Here is a 23,968-nt window from a genome sequence, read left to right as displayed (position 1 = left end):
CTGACCTCAACATGTCTGTCACATTCCATTGAATACCTGACCTCAACATGTCTGTCACATTCCATTGAATACCTGACCTCAACATGTGTCACAGTCCATTGAATACCTGACCTCAACATGTGTCACATTCCATTGAATACCTGACCTCAACATGTGTCACAGTCCATTGAATACCTGACCTCAACATGTGTCACAGTCCATTGAATACCTGACCTCAACATGTGTCACAGTCCACTGAATACCTGACCTCAACATGTATCACAGTCCATTGAATACCTGACCTCAACATGTCTGTCACATTCCATTGAATACCTGACGTCAACATGTGTCACAGTCCATTGAATACCTGACCTCAACATGTCTGTCACATTCCATTGAATACCTGACCTCAACATGTGTCACAGTCCATTGAATACCTGACCTCAACATGTGTCACAGTCCATTGAATACCTGACCTCAACATGTGTCACAGTCCATTGAATACCTGACCTCAACATGTGTCACAGTCCATTGAATACCTGACCTCAACATGTGTCACATTCCATTGAATGCCTGACCTCAACATGTGTCACAGTCCATTGAATACCTGACCTCAACATGTGTCACAGTCCATTGAATACCTGACCTCAACATGTGTCACAGTCCATTGAATACCTGACCTCAACATGTGTCACATTCCATTGAATACCTGACCTCAACATGTGTCACAGTCCATTGAATACCTGACCTCAACATGTCTGTCAGTCATTGGAATACCTGACCTAGAGCCATGGAAACCACACATTAATTTAGAAATGAACCACCAAATGAATGAAGTCAGGCAACAGCCACACATTGACTGGCAGCCTGCATTCAGATCTTCAGTCACTCACTTCCACCCAGCAAGACGAGTCAGACACAGCTTTGAGGTGAGGTAAACATAGTTGTTTAATGAGTGTACAATTAAAGAGAGAATGATTTCTCAATGTAAATACACAACATGAAGGGGCTTGTGTAATAATGATAAGCCCATGACATTGCTGCTATGTGGAGACTAAGGCTTGCTAACAGGGTCAGTCTACTTTCCCCCTTGACCTTGACAATATTTAAATATGATGCAAAATTCACAAATGTGTTTAAAAAATGGGTACTTATGCACTGACAGCAAAATGGCAATGATGATAATGAAGACGATAAAAATAAAAAGCAGTATGTGCCAGGGACTGCCTCAGGACAAACAACCTCAATGACTTGTTGCCATGATGAAGAAAATGACGAGGATTATGAAGAAAATGGTGATGATGAAGGCAGTGATGCCATGATGAAGAAAATGACGAGGATTATGAAGAAAATGATGATGATGAAGGCAGTGACGATAAAGATTCAAAGCAGAGTCCGTTGTGAAGGACATTGGTGATGATGGTGTAGACATGTTGGTGTCCAGGTTCGGTCCTTAGCGTCACAAAGCAATGACAGCAGTTGTGATGTCAGCCTTCCAGACACCAACACTGTCTTCAAGATCCTGACAACGAGGTTAGATTTTCAATGACCATGACCTTCATGACACTGGTGACAATGACTTCAGATGACAAAGATGATGTCAATACGATGCTGCCGATGAAATGATGACATGTACATAGATATAATGAATGGGTAAACTGCAGAAATCAGCCTAGTCCACAAGCTAACCACATCACACATCTAACACTCAAAAAGACGATAAAAAAAGAGTAAGACACCCGATGGAGGAGTTCAACAGTGGAAGGACACTCATGGCTCATTCACTTCTTCTTGGCCGCCTTTTTGGCCCCTTTCTTCGCTGCTTTCTTGGCCGTTTTCTTCACTCCCCCTGCACACACATCACATTTTCTTCACTCCCCCTGCACACACATCACATTTTCTTCACTCCCCCTGCACACACATCACATTTTCTTCACTCCCCCTGCACACACATCACATTTTCTTCACTCCCCCTGCACAGATCACATTTTCTTCACTCCCCCTGCACACATCACATTTTCTTCACTCCCCCTGCACACATCATATTTTCTTCACTCCCCCTGCACACATCACACTTTCTTCACTCCCCCTGCACACATCACATTTTCTTCACTCCCCCTGCACACATCACATTTTCTTCACTCCCCCTGCACACACATCACTCCCCCTGCACACATCACATTTTCTTCACTCGCCCTGCACACATCACATTTTCTTCACTCCCCCTGCACACACATCACTCCCCCTGCACACATCACATTTTCTTCACTCCCCCTGCACACATCACATTTTCTTCACTCCCCCTGCACACACATCACTCCCCCTGCACACATCATACTTTCTTCACTCCCCCTGCACACACATCACTCCCCCTGCACACATCACGTTTTCTTCACTCCCCCTGCACACATCACATTTTCTTCACTCCCCCTGCACACATCACATTTTCTTCACTCCCCCTGCACATCACTCCCCCTGCACACACATCACTCCCCCTGCACACATCATACTTTCTTCACTCCCCCTGCACACATCACATTTTCTTCACTCCCCCTGCACACATCACATTTTCTTCACTACCCCTGCACACACATCACTCCCCCTGCACACATCACATTTTCTTCACTCCCCCTGCACACATCACATTTTCTTCACTCCCCCTGCACACACATCACTTCCCCTGCACACATCATACTTTCTTCACTCCCCCTGCACACACATCACTCCCCCCGCACACATCACGTTTTCTTCACTCCCCCTGCACACATCACTTCCCCTGCACACATCATACTTTCTTCACTCCCCCTGCACACACATCACTCCCCCTGCACACATCACGTTTTCTTCACTCCCCCTGCACACACATCACATTTTCTTCACTCCCCCTGCACACACATCACATTTTCTTCACTCCCCCTGCACACATCACATTTTCTTCACTCCCCCTACACAAACATCACATTTTCTTCACTCCCCCTGCACACACATCACTCCCCCTGCACACATCACATTTTCTTCACTCCCCCTGCACACATCACATTTTCTTCACTCCCCCTGCACATCACTCCCCCTGCACACATCATACTTTCTTCACTCCCCCTGCACAGACATCACATTTTCTTCACTCCCCCTGCACACATCACATTTTCTTCACTCCCCCTGCACATCACTCCCCCTGCACACATCACGTTTTCTTCACTCCCCCTGCACACATCATACTTTCTTCACTCCCCCTGCACAGACATCACATTTTCTTCACTCCCCCTGCACAGACATCACATTTTCTTCACTCCCCCTGCACACATCACATTTTCTTCACTCCCCCTGCACATCACTCCCCCTGCACACACATCACTCCCCCTGCACACATCATACTTTCTTCACTCCCCCTGCACACATCACATTTTCTTCACTCCCCCTGCACACATCACGTTTTCTTCACTCCCCCTGCACACACATCACTCCCCCTGCACACATCATACTTTCTTCACTCCCCCTGCACACATCACATTTTCTTCACTCCCCCTGCACACACATCACATTTTCTTCACTACCCCTGCACACACATCACGTTTTCTTCACTACCCCTGCACACGTATTCTTCACTCCTGTGACCCCTAAAATTGTGGTGCGAGTGACCCCCAGCATTGTGGTGTAAGTGTCGGTGACCCCCTAGCATTGTGGTATAAGTGTCAGTGACCCCCTAGCATTGTGGTATAGGTGTCAGGGACCCCCTAGCATTGTGGTATAAGTGTCAGGGACCCCCTAGCATTGTGGTATAAGTGTCAGTGACCCCCTAGCATTGTGGTATAAGTGTCAGGGACCCCTAGCATTGTGGTATAAGTGTCAGTGACCCCCCTAGCATTGTGGTGTAGGTGTCAGGGACCCCCTAGCATTGTGGTGTGTCAGGGACCCCCCAAGCATTGTGGTGTCAGGGTGTCTGTGACCCCCTAGCTTTGTGGTATAAGTGTCAGGGACCCCCTAGCATTGTGGTATAAGTGTCAGGGACCCCCAAGGAGTAGAACTGATGGGGTCTGTCTGCCTTCACCAAGAGCTGTCAACACTGACCTTTCTTCTTGGGCACAGCCTTCTTGGCCTTGGTGGCTGGAACAAACACAATGCACATCTCATTAATAACTACACATTGACAGCACATCTGATAACAACTGCATATAAGGCTGTGTGTGTTAATCTGTACACAGCACCACACATAGTGCTGGTTGTGTTAAACTGGTTCCTTACTGAGAAAAGAATACAAGTTTAAGCTACAAATTTATGAATGGTATGGCTCCTTTCTTTTCTGAGCTTCTGCATTACTACTCTCCATCTCCAGTCATGTTTTGACCATCTCTTAAAAATTCCCTCCTACAAAACCAGATCGTATGGAAAACCCACTTTCTCTTTCCAGGTTCCTTCCTCATGGAACTCACTCCTGTTTCCTGCCCACCATACTGTTTCTATTTTTCATTTTGATTTTTACTTCTGTTATTGTTAATATTTTTAAACGTACACATGTTCACATACCTTGAGCGGCCAAGGTGTGCTTGCACGCATGTGTGTCTGCATCTTGTGTGGTGTGGGTCTGTGGGCCGGAGTTGGAGCAGTGGGATTTGTGTGTACAGGTGTATTGCATACGTCAGTGTTTTTCTTTGTAAATGCCCAGGACTTCTGTGTCATTTGATTGGGTGTACTAAATGTCTTTTTATTATTATTATTATACAGTGTCACTATAATGCTGTGTAAGACTGCTATTCATTATTCCATTTCTTTCCGTATATAAAAAAAAAGTATAACACACTATGTCACAATACACAAAAATTAAGCATTTCTTTCTGCAATGAATACAGCTCTTGGGACAGCACTATATAAATTACAATCATTTCATTTTTTTCTATAAAAACTATAATATAATGCACACAAATTCAGGCAACTCAGTTCAGAAACTGTCCAAAACACATCAAAGGATAAAGTACTTGTCGGAGCAGATTTTCTGACAACATACCACTTCATTCTTCAGCAAGTGTCCCTCATTTTTCAATACAATCAAGAAATTACTGAAGTGATGTTACAATATAGGAAAACACATTGCACATATAAATCATAATTTGCAATTTATTTAACACATTGACTGAAATCTTTCAAAAAAACGAAATACCGCAGATAATTTTTTACTTTTTGATGAAGGCTTCTTCACATTTCCCCTGATTATATTTAATTGTAGGCTGCTGTCTTCCTGTTGGTACTTTGTTTTATGCCCTGATTATATCTAATTGTAGACTGCTGTCTTCCTGTTGGTACTTTGTTTTATGCCCTGATTATATCTAATTGTAGGCTGCTGTCTTCCTGTTGCTACTTTGTTTTATGCCCTGATTATATTTAATTGTAGGCTGCTGTCTTCCTGTTGGTACTTTGTTTTATGCCCTGATTATATTTAATTGTAGGCTGCTGTCTTCCTGTTGGTACTTTGTTTTATGCCCTGATTATATTTAATTGTAGGCTGCTGTCTTCCTGTTGGTACTTTTATGCCCTGATTATATTTAATTGTAGGCTGCTGTCTTCCTGTTGGTACTTTTATGCCCTGATTATATCTAATTGTAGGCTGCTGTCTTCCTGTTGGTACTTTGTTTTATGCCCTGATTATATCTAATTGTATGCTGCTGTCTTCCTGTTGGTACTTTTATGCCCTGATTATATTTAATTGTAGGCTGCTGTCTTCCTGTTGCTACTTTGTTTTATGCCCTGATTATATCTAATTGTAGGCTGCTGTCTTCCTGTTGGTACTTTGTTTTATGCCCTGATTATATCTAATTGTAGGCTGCTGTCTTCCTGTTGGTACTTTGTTTCATGCCCTGATTATATCTAATTGTAGGCTGCTGTCTTCCTGTTGGTACTTTGTTTCATGCCCTGATTATATCTAATTGTAGGCTGCTGTCTTCCTGTTGGTACTTTTATGCCCTGATTATATCTAATTGTATGCTGCTGTCTTCCTGTTGGTACTTTTATGCCCTGATTATATCTAATTGTAGGCTGCTGTCTTCCTGTTGCTACTTTGTTTTATGCCCTGATTATATCTAATTGTATGCTGCTGTCTTCCTGTTGGTACTTTGTTTTATGCCCTGATTATATCTAATTGTAGGCTGCTGTCTTCCTGTTGGTACTTTGTTTCATGCCCTGATTATATCTAATTGTAGGCTGCTGTCTTCCTGTTGGTACTTTGTTTTATGCCCTGATTATATCTAATTGTAGGCTGCTGTCTTCCTGTTGGTACTTTGTTTTATGCCCTGATTATATCTAATTGTATGCTGCTGTCTTCCTGTTGCTACTTTGTTTTATGCCCTGATTATATCTAATTGTATGCTGCTGTCTTCCTGTTGGTACTTTGTTTTATGCCCTGATTATATCTAATTGTATGCTGCTGTCTTCCTGTTGGTACTTTGTTTTATGCCCTGATTATATCTAATTGTATGCTGCTGTCTTCCTGTTGGTACTTTTATGCCCTGATTATATCTAATTGTATGCTGCTGTCTTCCTGTTGGTACTTTTATGCCCTGATTATATCTAATTGTAGACTGCTGTCTTCCTGTTGCTACTTTGTTTTATGTGTTATGCGATTCAGATGAGATGGTAAACCGAGGTCACATGTGCACCATGCACTTAGCGCACGTTAAAGAACCCACAGCGACAAAGGGTGGTCTCTGGCAAAATTCTGAAGAAAATGTCATTCTACTATACTTGTGTATGTTTGTGAATGATTGAAGCCTGACTGAATGACACAGGAAAGGAATGATGATGCCTGACTGAAAGACACAGGAAAGGAATGATGATGCCTGACTGAATGACACAGGAAAGGAATGATGATGCCTGACTGACACAGGAAAGGAATGATGATGCCTGACTGAATGACACAGGAAAGGAATGATGATGCCTGACTGAATGACACAGGAAAGGAATGATGATGCCTGACTGAATGACACAGGAAAGGAATGATGATGACTGAATGACACAGGAAAGGAATGATGAAGCCTGACTGAATGACACAGGAAAGGAATGATGATGCCTGACTGAATGACACAGGAAAGGAATGATGATGACTGAATGACACAGGAAAGGAATGATGAAGCCTGACTGAAAGACACAGGAAAGGAATGATGATGACTGAATGACACAGGAAAGGAATGATGATGACTGAATGACACAGGAAAGGAATGATGATGACTGAATGACACAGGAAAGGAATGATGATGCCTGATTGAATGACACAGGAAAGGAATGATGAAGCCTGACTGAATGACACAGGAAAGGAATGATGATGACTGAATGACACAGGAAAGGAATGATTGAAGCCTGACTGAATGACACAGGAAAGGAATGGTGATGACTGAATGACACAGGAAAGGAATGATGAAGCCTGACTGAATGACACAGGAAAGGAATGATGACGCCTGACTGAATGACACAGGAAAGGAATGATGACACCTGACTGAATGACACAGGAAAGGAATGATGATGACTGAATGACACAGGAAAGGAATGATGATGACTGAATGACACATGAAAGGAATGATGAAGCCTGACTGAATGACACAGGAAAGGAATGATGATGACTGAAAGACACAGGAAAGGAATGATGATGCCTGACTGACACAGGAAAGGAATGATGATGACTGAATGACACAGGAAAGGAATGATGATGACTGACTGACACAGGAAAGGAATGATGATGACTGAATGACACAGGAAAGGAATGATGAAGCCTGACTGAATGACACAGGAAAGGAATGATGACGCCTGACTGAATGACACAGGAAAGGAATGATGATGACTGAATGACACAGGAAAGGAATGATGATGACTGAATGACACAGGAAAGGAATGATGAAGCCTGACTGAATGACACAGGAAAGGAATGATGATGACTGAATGACACAGGAAAGGAATGATGATGACTGAATGACACAGGAAAGGAATGATGAAGCCTGACTGAATGACACAGGAAAGGAATGATGATGCCTGACTGAATGACACAGGAAAGGAATGATGATGACTGAATGACACAGGAAAGGAATGATGATGACTGAATGACACAGGAAAGGAATGATGATGCCTGACTGAATGACACAGGAAAGGAATGATGATGCCTGACTGAATGACACAGGAAAGGAATGATGATGACTGAATGACACAGGAAAGGAATGATGATGCCTGACTGAATGACACAGGAAAGGAATGATGATGACTGAATGACACAGGAAAGGAATGATGATGACTGAATGACACAGGAAAGGAATGATGACTGACTGAATGACACAGGAAAGGAATGATGATGACTGAATGACACAGGAAAGGAATGATGATGACTGAATGACACAGGAAAGGAATGATGATGCCTGATTGAATGACACAGGAAAGGAATGATGATGACTGAATGAATGATACAGGAAAGGAATGACTGAAGCCTGACTGAATGACACAGGAAAGGAATGATGATGCCTGATTGAATGACACAGGAAAGGAATGATGACGCCTGACTGAATGACACAGGAAAGGAATGATGATGACTGAATGACACAGGAAAGGAATGATTGAAGCCTGACTGAATGACACAGGAAAGGAATGATGATGACTGACTGACACAGGAAAGGAATGAAGCCTGACTGAATGACACAGGAAAGGAATGAAGCCTGACTGAATGACACAGGAAAGGAATGATGATGCCTGACTGAATGACACAGGAAAGGAATGATGATGCCTGACTGAATGACACAGGAAAGGAATGATGATGACTGAATGACACAGGAAAGGAATGATGATGCCTGACTGAATGACACAGGAAAGGAATGATGATGACTGAATGACACAGGAAAGGAATGATTGAAGCCTGACTGAATGACACAGGAAAGGAATGACTGAAGCCTGAATGAATGACACAGGAAAGGAATGATGATGACTGAATGACACAGGAAAGGAATGACTGAAGCCTGACTGACACAGGAAAGGAATGATGATGACTGAATGACACAGGAAAGGAATGATTGAAGCCTGACTGAATGACACAGGAAAGGAATGATGATGACTGAATGACACAGGAAAGGAATGATGATGACTGAATGACACAGGAAAGGAATGATTGAAGCCTGACTGAATGACACAGGAAAGGAATGATGATGACTGAATGACACAGGAAAGGAATGATGATGACTGAATGACACAGGAAAGGAATGATTGAAGCCTGACTGACTGACACAGGAAAGGAATGATGATGACTGACTGACACAGGAAAGGAATGACTGAAGCCTGACTGACACAGGAAAGGAATGATGATGACTGAATGATACAGGAAAGGAATGATTGAATCCTGACTGACTGACACAGGAAAGGAATGACTGAAGCCTGACTGAATGACACAGGAAAGGAATGATGATGACTGAATGACGCAGGAAAGGAATGATTGAAGCCTGACTGAATGACACAGGAAAGGAATGATGACTGAATGACACAGGAAAGGAATGATGATGACTGAATGACACAGGAAAGGAATGACTGAAGCCTGACTGAATGACACAGGAAAGGAATGATGATGACTGAATGACACAGGAAAGGAGTGATGACGCCTGACTGAATGACACAGGAAAGGAATGATGATGACTGAATGACACAGGAAAGGAATGATGACGCCTGACTGAATGACACAGGAAAGGAATGATGAAGCCTGAATGACACAGGAAAGGAATGAAGCCTGACTGAATGACACAGGAAAGGAATGATTGAAGCCTAAAGGCAGCTGTCAGTCGGCTCTACCCAGGTGGGCAGCCTGTTGTGCAATTGACTGCAAAGCCTTGGAGCTTGATCTGGTTGAAGATGTGCGTTATATAAGGACCAGTAATAATGAAAATACTGTCTGCTTCAGTTCAGTTCAGTTCCTCAAGGAGGCATCGCTGCATTTGGACAAATCCATATACGCTACACCACACCTGCAAAGCAGATGCCTGACCAGCAGCATGTGCAGATAATGTCTAAAAGTTCCTGAAGTAAACAGCACACCTTTGGCCTTTGCTCCAGAGTCTCCTGCTGCCTTCCTGCCCTTGGTAGCTGCCATGGTGATCAGTGGAGCACTGAAACATAGGGACACACCACTTCCACAGGTACCCTCACACCACTTCCACAGGTACCCTCACACCTCACACCACACTTCCACAGGTATCCTCACACCACTCTTCCACAGGTATCCTCACACCACTCTTCCACAGGTATCCTCACACCGCTCTTCCACAGGTATCCTCACACCACTTCCACAGGTATCCTCACACCACACTTCCACAGGTATCCTCACACCACTCTTCCACAGGTATCCTCACACCACTTCCACAGGTATCCTCACACCACTTCCACAGGTATCCTCACACCGCTCTTCCACAGGTATCCTCACACCACTTCCACAGGTATCCTCACACCACTCTTCCACAGGTATCCTCACACCACTGTCTTCATGTCATGTCACTGTGTGTGCGTGTGGGTGTGTGTGTTCTTTCTTTAATTTAATATCTTTTCACTCTGAGTGATGTTAGACATGTCAAGTGTATGTGTGAGTGTGTGTGTGCATGTGTTCTTTCTTTAATTTAATATCTTTTCACTCTGAGTGATGTTAGACATGTCAAGTGTATGTGTGAGTGTGTGTGTGCATGTGTTGTGTGTGTGTGTGTTTGTGTGTGTGTGTGTGTGTGTGTTCTTTCTTTAATTTAATATCTTTTCACTTTGAGTGATGTTAGACGTGTCAAGTCTCACTGATACAGTCCGCCTCTTTCTCTGACACAGTCTGCCTCTCTCTGTGACACAGTCTGCCACTCTCTCACTGACACAGTCTGTCTCTCTCACTGATACAATCCACTCTCTCACTGACACAGTCCGTCTCTATCTCACTGACACAGTCCGCCACTCTCTCACTGACACAGTCCACCACTCTCTCACTGACACAGTCCATCACTCTCACTGACACAGTCCGTCACTCTCACTGACACAGTCCGTCACTCTCAATGACACAGTCCGCCACTCTCTCACTGATACAGTCCGTCTCTCTCACTGATTCAGTCTGTCTCTCTCACTGACACAGTCCGCCACTCTCACTGACACAGTCCATCTCTCTCTCACTGATACAGTCCACCACTCTCTCACTGACAGTCCATCTCCCTCTCACTGACACAGTCCGTCTCTCTCTCACTGACATAGTCCACCACTCTCACTGATACAGTCCACTCTCTCACTGACACAGTCCGTCTCTCTCTCTCACTGACAGTCTGCCACTCTCTCACTGATACAGTCCACCTCCCTCTCACTGACACAGTCCACCACTCTCACTGATACAGTCTGTCTCTCTCTCACTCACACAGTCCACCTCTCTCTCTCACACACACAGTCCACCTCTCTCTCACACACACAGTCCACCTCTCTCTCACTCACACAGTCCGTCTCTCACTCACAGTCCACCACTCTCACTGACTGCCATTCTCTGACTCACACAGTCCGCCAGTCAGACTGAACCACTCACACACTGACACACTCGGGCCTGTGGCCCGCACATGAAGCCATGTGACGATTGGAGCGGAACAGGCGATTACCACAACGTTGCTTAGTAACGCGTGGAGGACCCCTCCCCCTCCCCACTGCCGTTCCGCACACTGCACAAAGTCCTCGCCGCCCCCCCCCCCCCCCGCCCCCTCCCCCACGGCACCCTCAGCTCCCTTCCCCGTCAGCCACCTCGCCTTGAAGGGCAGACACCAACGACCTGATTACTGCAGGAATGCAACAGGAAATTGGGGCAAAAAACCTTTCTCAAACCTGTCTCCCGGCACAGCAGCATTTCTGAACGGGCTGACTAGGTTTCTGGGTGAAGAGACGAACCATTTCCCCATTTCCCCGCACACAACGAGCCCCAGAGTTGTTTACATGGCACACCTTGGGCAATTCCAACAACCTCCCTCCTTCCCACCGCCACACACACACAGGTGACGCAATCTATGGTTATCCACCCCTTCTAACGGTCCGCCCAGGTCGGGTCAAAGGGGCACAGCCATTCTGAAAGGCGTCAAGTTTCCAACGCAAAAGAAGAAAAAATCGAAAATTGCTGCTGAAAAAAAATGTTCTCGCGTTCGTGCACAGAAAATGGCGGTTGAGGAAGCTGTAACTTTTTGCCTGTTGCTGGAATCCAGCAACACTGAGAGTAAGTGTCCCCCTGCACCTGCCTGACGTGGACAGTTCCGTGTCAACACCCGACACGACCCTCCCCATTACGTAACAAAGGAGAGGTGAAGACAGGGCAGTCCGGCCACTCACCTTGTTTCTCTTGCCAAAGTCTGTCTGTTTGCGATCCGTCCCGCTTCCAACTGACGCTTCAGGCAGAGCGGGGAAGCGCGTTGTTTTGCATGACCCACATAATTTCCACCAATCATATGTACGTTCACGAATCAAATTGTCTGAGCTCCAATCCCATGTACGCTTACAGATTAGAGCATCTGGAGGTTTCCCAGCCATATTGGTTGCTGATTGGTTGGTTTTGTTTTCGTCCCCAAAATAAACCACGATGCAGGTCAAACAAGGGAGTGAATTTCACGGCCAGCTGTGCCCTCGCGAGGCCTCGTTAACACAACGTAACTCGGTCAACATAAAATACAGTCTGCAAGACCTACCTTTCTTTGACGTCGTCCTGCCAAAGAGAACCACTGTTGGTGACTAAATCACACGCAGCACACCAGTATAAAGGCTTGAAAGATAGTCAAAGGATGCGACCACCTCTGTGTACACATTCCATCACACGCTGCATGCCTGTTGTCAGCACCGGGTGATCCCTGTCTCAGGCTAGGAGCCACAGACTTGGCGGGCACCAAAGACAGCGCAGTGCAACGTTCACCATGTTAGGTATGCCTGCCACTCGCATGTTGGCGCATGTCAGTGGTGTTTTTGTTACACTGTCACTCGACACAGCTACTCACTTCCGTCATTTCATCTCGTGAACTCTGGAAAAAGGGCTGGTTGGGGGTGGGGTGGGGAGGGGGGGGGGACACTACATCATCCACTGACAACTTGTTCTCAGAAGACGTAATATAAAAGAGAGTAGATGGAGCAATAATAGTAGACTGAGGGTCTTTTTTCTGACCCATCATCTGCGCCATTTCAGTGGCATTACTCCCACGCCGCTCATTTAGATTTCCCCCGCACACGGCCACACCCGGGTTCGTCCGTCACAGTAGCCTGAGGGTCTATTTTTGCACATTTTATACACGTGGCCACTTGTTGCACGTGGTGAGCACTGTCCAAGGAGCACCCACACCACCAGAAGTTCCAGTAGAGTTCCTCTGTGCAGAAGGCAACGAAGTCTGGCCAGGAACCACTGTAACACCCAAAGCATGGAAACGTGGGCTGCTTAGCTGATGGTGCTGAAGATTGGGAATGCACAGTGGACCTACCAGAGGGGAAGAAACACCCGGAAATCATCAGCAAGAGCGGCGTGAGGCCTGACATAGTACTCCACTCCAAGGCAACGAAACAAGCGATTCTGATTGAGTTCACTGTGCCATACGAAAGGAGAATGGAGGAAGCCCACATCTACAAGACCGAGAAGTATGCTAGTCAAGCCAGCAGCCTGAGAGAATCTGGCTTCCAAGCCAAAGTCCTCGCCATAGAGATTGGTGCAAAGTTTGTGGGTGCATCTGCATACAGCCTCATGAAACAGCTGTCAATTTCTGGCAGAGAGAGAACATGGGCTCTCAAGGCAATGGTAGAAGCAACAGAAAAGAGTTCCAGCTGGATCTGGTCGAGGAGGAATGAAAGTAAACTTCACAAGGAGTTAAAATTCCCACTAGGTGTATGACGGTTCAGTGGTTAAAACGTCTGACAGAAAAGGTGACTCAGTCCTAAAGTGGCGTCCACCCTAGAGGCGCGGGTTCGAACCTGTTGAGGACATCCAGGGGTTATGACCTCGGTGCAGCCTGGCCGCCTTAGAGTGTAAGGAGTAAATGGCTGAAACACTTGACTGAGGGGGGCTTCTTTTCTGAAGACCTGGTACTGCCCAGCTCTCCCTAGAGTTTCTGATCACGGTTCATGTCGTGGTAAAAAGAAGAAGAAAAAAGAACAAACAAACAACAACGTAAGTTTTTTCATAGTTATCCTTATCCCCCTGCCTCCCCCCCCCCCCCGCCCCCGCCTCCGCGCGTGCATGGCTTCTGTGTGTGTTTGGGGGGAGAAACAGTGCGTGAGATGGGGAGGGGGGGAGTATGTATGTAAGAGTGCACGTTTGCGCCCGTCAGTGAGAGAGAGGGGTGGGGGAAGACAGTTTCAGTGAGATAAAGGGGGTGGGGGAGGGGGGGAGAGACAGTATCAGTGAGAGAAAGGGGGTGGGGGGTGGGGGGGAGAGAGAGACAGACAGCATCAGTGAGAGAAAGGGGGTGGGGGGGGAGAGAGACAGCATCAGTGAGAGAAAGGGGGTGGGGGGGGGAGAGAGACAGCATCAGTGAGAGAAAGGGGGTGGGGGGGGGGGAGAGAGAGACAGACAGCATCAGTGAGAGAAAGGGGGTGGGGGGGGGGAGAGAGACAGACAGCATCAGTGAGAGAAAGGGGGGGGGGGGGGGGGAGAGAGACAAGACAGCATCAGTGAGAGAAAGGGGGTGGGGGGGGTGAGGGGGGAGAGAGAGACAGACAGCATCAGTGAGAGAAAGGGGGTGGGGGGGGGGAGGGGGGAGAGAGAGACAGCATCAGTGAGAGAAAGGGGGTGGGGGGGGGGGAGGGGGGAGAGAGAGACAGTGTCAGTGAGAGAAAGGGGGTGTGGGGGGGAGAGAGAGACAGTATCAGTGAGAGAAAGGGGGGGGGGGGAGAGACAGTATCAGTGAGAGAAAGGGGGTGGGAGAGGGGAGAGAGAGACAGTATCAGTGAGAGAAAGGGGGTGGGGGGGGAGAGAGAGACAGACAGCATCAGTGAGAGAAAGGGGGTGGGGGGAGGGGAGAGAGAGACAGACAGCATCAGTGAGAGAAAGGGGGTGGGGGGGGGGGGAGAGAGACAGACAGCATCAGTGAGAGAAAGGGGGTGGGGGGAGGGGAGAGAGAGACAGACAGCATCAGTGAGAGAAAGGGGGTGGGGGGGGGAGAGAGACAGACAGCATCAGTGAGAGAAAGGGGGTGGGGGGGGGGAGAGAGAGACAGTATCAGTGAGAGAAAGGGGGGGGGGGGAGAGACAGTATCAGTGAGAGAAAGGGGGTGGGAGAGGGGAGAGACAGACAGTATCAGTGAGAGAAAGGGGGTGGGGGGGGAGAGAGAGACAGACAGCATCAGTGAGAGAAAGGGGGTGGGGGGGAGAGAGAGACAGACAGCATCAGTGAGAGAAAGGGGGTGGGGGGGAGAGAGAGACAGACAGCATCAGTGAGAGAAAGGGGGTGGGGGGGAGGGGAGAGACAGACAGTATCAGTGAGAGAAAGGGGGTGGGGGGGGAGGGGAGAGACAGACAGTATCAGTGAGAGAAAGGGGGTGGGGGGAGAGAGACAGACAGTATCAGTGAGAGAAAGGGGGTGGTGGGGGGAGAGAGACAGACAGCATCAGTGAGAGAAAGGGGGTGGGGGGGGAGGGGAGAGAGACAGACAGTATCAGTGAGAGAAAGGGGGTGGGGGGAGAGAGACAGACAGTATCAGTGAGAGAAAGGGGGTGGGGGGAGGGGAGAGAGAGACAGACAGCATCAGTGAGAGAAAGGGGGTGGGGGGAGGGGGGAGAGAGACAGACAGTATCAGTGAGAGAAAGGGGGTGGGGGGGGGAGAGAGAGACAGACAGTGTCAGTGAGAGAAAGGGGGTGGGGGGGGGGGAGAGAGAGACAGACAGCATCAGTGAGAGAAAGGGGGTGGGGGGGGGGGGAGAGAGAGACAGACAGCATCAGTGAGAGAAAGGGGGTGGGGGGGGAGAGAGAGACAGACAGCATCAGTGACAGAAAGGGGGTGGGGGGAGGGGAGAGAGAGACAGACAGCATCAGTGAGAGAAAGGGGGGGGGGAGAGAGAGACAGCATCAGTGAGAGAAAGGGGGGGGGGGGGGGAGAGAGAGACAGACAGTGTCAGTGAGTGCAGCAAAAGTGCACGTGCGGAGCGTGCCGAGCACATGCAGGATGTCAGTAACAGGTGGTGCTGATCCAGTGTGTGTGTGTGTGTGTGTGTGTGTGTGTGTGTGTGTGTGTGTGTGTACATCATTCGTCAAGCTTGTGGGCCCTGTTACATGTGTGCGTCACTGCAAAGTATAACACAGCGTGACATACTGACAAAACAGCATAAAAACGGTGTCTCTCTCTCTCTCTCTCTCTCTCTGTGTGTGTGTGTGTGTGTGTGTGTGTGTGTGTGTGTGTGTGTGTGTGTGAAGGCCGGAAACAAACAGGCAGGCAGATATGTGCACAAGAAAGGTGGAAGAAGAAAAAATACTTTAAAAAAAAAGTAAGAAACAAAAAAAGAAAGACTTACAGATTGCAAGAAGTACACACACACACACACGCGCACACACACACACACGCACACACACACACACACACACACACACACACACACACACACACACACACACACACACACACACACCTGCAGTGTTAAAAAAATAGAGAGCAGATGCCTGACCCACGCCTAAACTGATGCACTGGTCAGGACTTAGAGCGTATCCTAGGTTTGTGTAATGCATGATCTAAAGGAGTTGAAATAATCAAATAAGTAAATTCATCATTTTGTATAACGAAATACAAACAAATGCACGTAATAAACAATAATATGTTAACATCTTGCATGTCAGTATGTAATGTAATAATCTTCATGCTTCAAAACAACAACAACAATTACATACCTGTATGTAATGTAACAATCTCCACTAATGCTTCTAAACCAATAAACCTTGCACACCACTATGTAATGCCACTCTCTTCATGCCTCTGAACAATATCACAGCACCTTGTATACCAGTATATAATATGACAATCTTTACTGCTTCCAAAGAATAATATTTCAACATATTGCATATCAGTAAGAAATGTAACAATCTTCATGCTTATAAACAATAAACAATAATATCATAACATCCCGCATACCCATGATGTTCATTGTACCATAAAGCTGTCATATCTATGTCACATTTATGATTTTGAGTATTGCAATATAAAAATTCTTGTTGTGTCTGTATTCATGGACAGCTTTTCATTTACCTATTTTCAAGCACCGCAATAATACCTTTCAGCAGAAGTATTTTATACAATACAAAGATTACATACTGCATAGACAGAAATATCTTACACAAGTAGAAATATTTTACATAACTTCCTTTTTTTAAAGACTATAAGTCGAGCTGAATCACTTTTGAGGGCTTGTGATGTTCTAGTTTATATAAACAAAAAGTGTTTTGTTGTTGTTGTTTGTTTTTTAGCCACCGTTTATTACATCAATTTCATTCCATGAATGGTAGGATTTTGTCCTGGAGACTATTACAGTCTGATTCCCATCGTTGGGAGGACGACAGGTTGTGTTGTCATCAGGTCAGTGTTGGACGGCGATCATTGTCATCGTTGGGAGGACGACAGGTTGTGTTGTCATCAGGTCAGTGTTGGACGGTGATCATTGTCATGGTTGGGAGGACGACAGGTTGTGTTGTCATCAGGTCAGTGTTGGACGGCGATGATAGTCATCGTTGGGAGGACGACAGGTTGTGTTGTCATCAGGTCAGTGTTGGACGGCGATCATTGTCATCGTTGGGAGGACGACAGGTTGTGTTGTCATCAGGTCAGTGTTGGACGGCGATGATAGTCATCGTTGGCAGGACGACAGGTTGTGTTGTCATCAGGTCAGTGTTGGACGGCGATGATAGTCATCGTTGGCAGGACGACAGGTTGTGTTGTCATCAGGTCAGTGTTGGACGGCGATCATTGTCATGGTTGGGAGGACGACAGGTTGTGTTGTCATCAGGTCAGTGTTGGACGGCGATCATTGTCATCGTTGGGAGGACGACAGGTTGTGTTGTCATCAGGTCAGTGTTGGACGGCGATGATAGTCATCGTTGGCAGGACGACAGGTTGTGTTGTCATCAGGTCAGTGTTGGACGGCGATGATAGTCATCGTTGGGAGGACGACAGGTTGTGTTGTCATCAGGTCAGTGTTGGACGGCGATGATAGTCATCGTTGGCAGGACGACAGGTTGTTTTGTCATCAGGTCAGTGTTGGACGGCGATCATTGTCATGGTTGGGAGGACGACAGGTTGTGTTGTCATCAGGTCAGTGTTGGACGGCGATGATAGTCATCGTTGGGAGGACGACAGGTTGTGTTGTCATCAGGTCAGTGTTGGACGGTGATCATTGTCATCGTTGGCAGGACGACAGGTTGTGTTGTCATCAGGTCAGTGTTGGACGGTGATCATTGTCATCGTTGGCAGGACGACAGGTTGTGTTGTCATCAGGTCAGTGTTGGACGGTGATCATTGACATCGTTGGCAGGACGACAGGTTGTGTTGTCATCAGGTCAGTGTTGGACGGTGATCATTGTCATCGTTGGCAGGACGACAGGTTGTGTTGTCATCAGGTCAGTGTTGGACGGCGATCATTGTCATGGTTGGGAGGACGACAGGTTGTGTTGTCATCAGGTCAGTGTTGGACGGCGATCATTGTCATGGTTGGGAGGACGACAGGTTGTGTTGTCATCAGGTCAGTGTTGGACGGTGATCATTGTCATGGTTGGGAGGACGACAGGTTGTGTTGTCATCAGGTCAGTGTTGGACGGCGATGATAGTCATCGTTGGCAGGACGACAGGTTGTGTTGTCATCAGGTCAGTGTTGGACGGCGATGATAGTCATCGTTGGGAGGACGACAGGTTGTGTTGTCATCAGGTCAGTGTTGGACGGCGATCATTGTCATGGTTGGGAGGACGACAGGTTGTGTTGTCATCAGGTCAGTGTTGGACGGCGATCATTGTCATGGTTGGGAGGACGACAGGTTGTGTTGTCATCAGGTCAGTGTTGGACGGCGATCATTGTCATGGTTGGCAGGACGACAGGTTGTGTTGTCATCAGGTCAGTGTTGGACGGCGATGATAGTCATCGTTGGCAGGACGACAGGTTGTGTTGTCATCAGGTCAGTGTTGGACGGCGACTCAGTCCCTGACACCAAACATGACTGACGTCTTTCACGATGTTTGACGACGTGGATTTTATCAAGCCATGGTAGACAACCCTTTGACCTATTTCATCCTCGTTTCATTCAATGGTAGATAATTACTTCAGACACAAAAACTATACCTCATCAAACCGTTAGTGTTTTATAGGAAAAAATGAAACATCTGATTACTTAAAAAAAGAAGAAAAATAACATCTATTAACATATAATGATGACTGTTGATACAAATGATTCTGAAGACTAACCAGAAAAGAAATAACTGTACAAAACATATATGTTCACGATAACCACAGTAGCTTTAAGTTCAGCAGGGTAGGTCCCTCAGCATGACAGCAGACTTCAGAACGGTCATTAAAACGATGAGAAGCCAGCACCAACAATCACAAAAGGAAAGCTTGAAAACATGAGAAAAAATCAACAACTGCATACACACTTACACAAGATATATCTAATTTTCGGTAATAACTGTTGCTGTGTCACTCTTTATTAATGCAACCCCGTTTCAAACTGTAATCTGCAACATATGAAAAGTGCGATGCAGTATTACATGCTGATATTCCGGGAATTTCAGCCCCCCTTACATCAGTTTTTTTTTCTAACTCCCACTCTAGCCCTGAAAGTGACAGATAAAAGTCTGCCAACAGATGAACTAGATGGCCTTCAGTTGAGGGCACCTGCCAACAGATGAACTAGATGGCCTTCAGTTGAGAGCACCTGCCAACAGATGAACTAGATGGCCTTCAGTTGAGGGCACCTGCCAACAGATGAACTAGATGGCCTTCAGTTGAGGGCACCTGCCAACAGATGAACTAGATGGCCTTCAGTTGAGGGCACCTGCCAACAGATGAACTAGATGGCCTTTAGTTGAGGGCACCTGCCAACAGATGAACTAGATGGCCTTCAGTTGAGGGCACCTGCCAACAGATGAACTGACCTTGACCCTGCCACTGACCTTGAACTGCCACTGACCCTGCTGCTGACCTTGCACTGACCCTGCTGCTGACCCTGTCACATTTTGATGTGTGTCTGTAACATTGATGTAATGTGTTATGTAAACAAAGTGTTTTTTTGTAAAGTACCTGGAGCAGATTTCTGGACAGTGTGCTATATAAGTATCCTTCATTATTGTTAAAATTATTATTATTATCATTATCATTATTATTATTATTGACCCTGCTGCTGACACCAATATTCTTCAATCTTAAATTCTCTCACAATTATCTTGTGTATACACTGCAGTTAAACTGAGTTAAATATTGATCTCCACGATTAGTATTTCAACAAGACAAGACAAGACAAAACACACACACACACACGCACACACACACACACCACTGACACACACACCATTAATTTTCGATACTGTTTATTGTTTACCTGTACTTTTTTTTCTTTTCTTTTTTTATCTTCACTCAATTGAATATTCTTCAATTCACATTTGACATCACGTATGATTATTTCGTTAACTTGGTTCTTTTATTATTATTCTCAATTTACATTTTAATTCACTTATGATCATTTCGCTAACTCCTTTTCATTCCTAACGACATATATTTGTCCAATGATAACTCTTTTTTTTTTTTTAAACGCATGCCATGGAGACCTAATATCCGATTCACTACTAATGGCAATACATCGCTACATTTCTGGCTTTTAGGTTGTTTTGTGTTTGGCAACGAAGATGCTTCTCTTTTTTCTTCTTTTTTCAGTTTAAAATTATTATTTTAATCTTTTTTAATCAGTCTGGATTTGTCGACTCACACCGGTATTCTCCACAGACGGTGATTTTCTATTCTCAGGCTCCTCTCTCTCGCGCTGCGCGTGTCACGCAATGCTTCTTGAATGGCCCAGCGGTCATTGAAAGGCAAGAAATGAGCCAATGGGAGAGAAGAGAATTTGAATAGCGGAGGAAAGTGGAGGAGAGCGGGGCGGGTGATGGGGGTGGGGGGTTGCCTCACGTGTCGTTGTGTGACGTGAAGAATCGACCGTGCGGGCCTCAGTGCTGTCAGTGGTGCGGGGAGAGGGGAGAACACTGAGCTGAACGTGAGCTCGATGGGGCAGAAGCGGGAGGGAGGGGGGGAGGGAGATGGGGTGCGGAGGGGAGGGGCGGGGGGGAGGGGAGAGGGGAGAACACTGAGCTGAACGTGAGCTCGATGGGGCAGAAGCGGGAGGGAGGGGGGGAGGGAGATGGGGTGCGGAGGGGAGGGGCGGGGGGGAGGGGAGAGGGGGAAGTTGGTCGATGAAAGCGGTGTAAGAACTATCAGCTCACTTCCCAATATTTGTCATGCACACCAACATGTAGGTCCTCCTCGGTGAATTTCTCCCCACGGTTAATTTTGTGGACGCGTTACAGATTTACCTGCTCAATTCAAAGGGGACACAAAGTGAAATAGCACCATGCTATAAAACCTGGCAAATGGCGACATGATTACAGAACCACACATTGAACTGTAATAGCACCATGCTATGAACTGAAATAGCACCATGCTATGAACTGAAATAGCACCTGCTATAAAACCTGGCAAATGGCGACATGATTACAGAACCACACATTGAACTGAAATAGCACCATGCTATAAAACCTGGCAAATGGGTACATGATTACAGAACCACGCTTTAAACCGGCTGAATATATCTGCGTATGAAAGCAAATATATCGATTTAAACTATATCAGCCTCACGCAACACTGCATGGGCGCCGCCATATTGGGCTTGGCTTCATGGGAAGGAAACAGAAAGCCGAGTTGTGACGTCACTTCGACTGCCGGTGTTCAAAGCCAACTTTCAGGTTTGCTCGTTAGAACAACTGTGTGAAACGGACGTTCTGTGATTCAAACTACAGGTCTATGACTTTCATTGTTTTCAAAAGCTGTTGTAGTTGGAACCATTAGAAAATCATTTTCTCTGCAACATGTGCTTTCTTGGGGCACCGCAACGTGACAGAGTTGGCAAACACGCAGTCTCTGCATCAGCACTCACAGCTCTGATTAGTCTGTTGTGACGTTTCAGCATCCTGATTGAACTATTCTTCCGTAAACTCGGGTTCAAAATTCTATGAAACTAAATCAAAATCCACCCTGACACAGACCTTGCAGAGTATTTTTTCTTTTCTTTTGGAAAGTCCCAGCACAGTATTTTTCTAAACGAATTTGCAATGAAGGTAATTATTTCTGAGACTTTTGACGGTAGGAAGGTAGCATGGTGTATTTGGTGGTTTTAGTCCCCTTGTATGGGTGAAAAGGCGATTTATTTTCTGTAGTCTGCATGAACTAATATTCAACGTTCACTGATACAAAACAGAGAATATCATTATCTGTAAAGTTTGCCGTGGCATGTATTGAAAGTTATCCGACTCTAACGGAATGAACCATGCCCACACCTGATGGGCCTTCCGTTTTTGTTGCTCCAAATGGTCTCTAGTTTTTTTTTTACAGTCAACTTCCACACTGAGGAATGGCATGCATGATGTTATAAGGGGACTGTCTACAACCTCCCCCCTCCCAACCCCCATCACCCCCCCCCCCCCGCCCCTCCACACTGCCCCTCCCCCCTCCACCCACCCCCCAATCGCTGAGCACAGCTTGGTGTCAGAGGGCAATAAGAACGTGTCATCAACAGTTGACTGAGCACCTGTTTTGGAAACCGGAAAATTTTAGCCCAGGTCATGGTCTCAGTGAGGGTCTATTTGAAACGACACCGCATAACGGAACCAATCGCGTGCATGTGGCAGATCGTGCAGTCCGCGTACGGTGGCTCTGTCGCTGTTGCCTGGGATGGTTACGTTGTTGTTTTTTTATGATAACTTGATAGCCGCAAAAGCTAAATACAAACAAATAGATAAAACGAAAGCAAATGTACCTTGATTGTGATCACGTGTTCAGTTCTCAAAGTATGAAACGTATTTTGAAGTAAAAATTCAAATTGTGCTTAAAAAATGACATCCATCATTTGAACTTTAATCACAAAAAATCGAAGTTAACAACAACAGTCGTCATTGTCAGTGGTCGTAGCACTGAGTATCAGCAATACTAGCCGGCGGGAGTAGCAGCACACATAGTAGTAGTAGTAGTAGTAGTAGTTGTTGCTGTTGCAGTAGTAGTAGTAGTAGCAGCAACGGTTGCAGTACAGTAGGAGCAGCAGCAGTAGTAGTGGTAGAAGCAACCGTCATAGCAGCGGCATTAGTAAGTTAAAGTAGCAGCTCGCGACAGCAGCAGCAGTAGTATATTTGTATCAGCATTAGTAGCAGCAGCGGGATTAGCAGCAGCAGCAGCAGTGGCATTGAGTCGGAGCAAGGTAAAACACTGTCAGTGTGTCAGGCAGTAAGTCAGCCACTCCCCGTGGCGTCCAACCACCACCACCAGACATACAGCACCACCTGCACCACACACCACCACCACCACCAGAGATACAGCACTACCTGCACCACACAACACCACCACCACCAGACATACAGCACTACCTGCACCACACACCACCACCACCACCAGACATACAGCACTACCTGCACCACACAACACCACCACCACCAGACATACAGCACTACCTGCACCACACACCACCACCACCACCAGACATACAGCACTACCTGCACCACACACCACCACCACCACCAGACATACAGCACCACCTGCACCACACACCACCACCACCACCAGACATACAGCACCACCTGCACCACACACCACCACCACCACCACCAGACATACAGCACCACCTGCACCACACACCACCACCACCACCAGAGATACAGCACCACCTGCACCACACACCACCACCAGACATACAGCACTACCTGCACCACACACCACCACCACCACCACCAGACATACAGCAC

General features: G+C 46.6%; 1 long non-coding RNA gene across 1 annotated transcript; it reads right to left on the bottom strand.

The window, feature by feature from the left end:
* Positions 1 to 902: 902 nt before the first annotated feature.
* On the bottom strand, positions 903 to 11,900 carry LOC143289437 (uncharacterized). Its single transcript, XR_013056246.1, has 4 exons — positions 11,812 to 11,900; positions 10,021 to 10,091; positions 4,048 to 4,083; positions 903 to 1,828 (listed from the first exon to the last, which is right to left on the bottom strand). It is a non-coding gene; the product is annotated as an uncharacterized LOC143289437 (long non-coding RNA).
* Positions 11,901 to 23,968: the final 12,068 nt, after the last annotated feature.

Source organism: Babylonia areolata, chromosome 14 (genome assembly GCF_041734735.1).
Source record: "Babylonia areolata isolate BAREFJ2019XMU chromosome 14, ASM4173473v1, whole genome shotgun sequence".
Lineage (NCBI taxonomy): Eukaryota > Metazoa > Mollusca > Gastropoda > Neogastropoda > Buccinidae > Babylonia > Babylonia areolata.
Note: the sequence above shows the minus strand (reverse complement) of the source record. Positions and strands in the feature narration are given on the sequence as shown.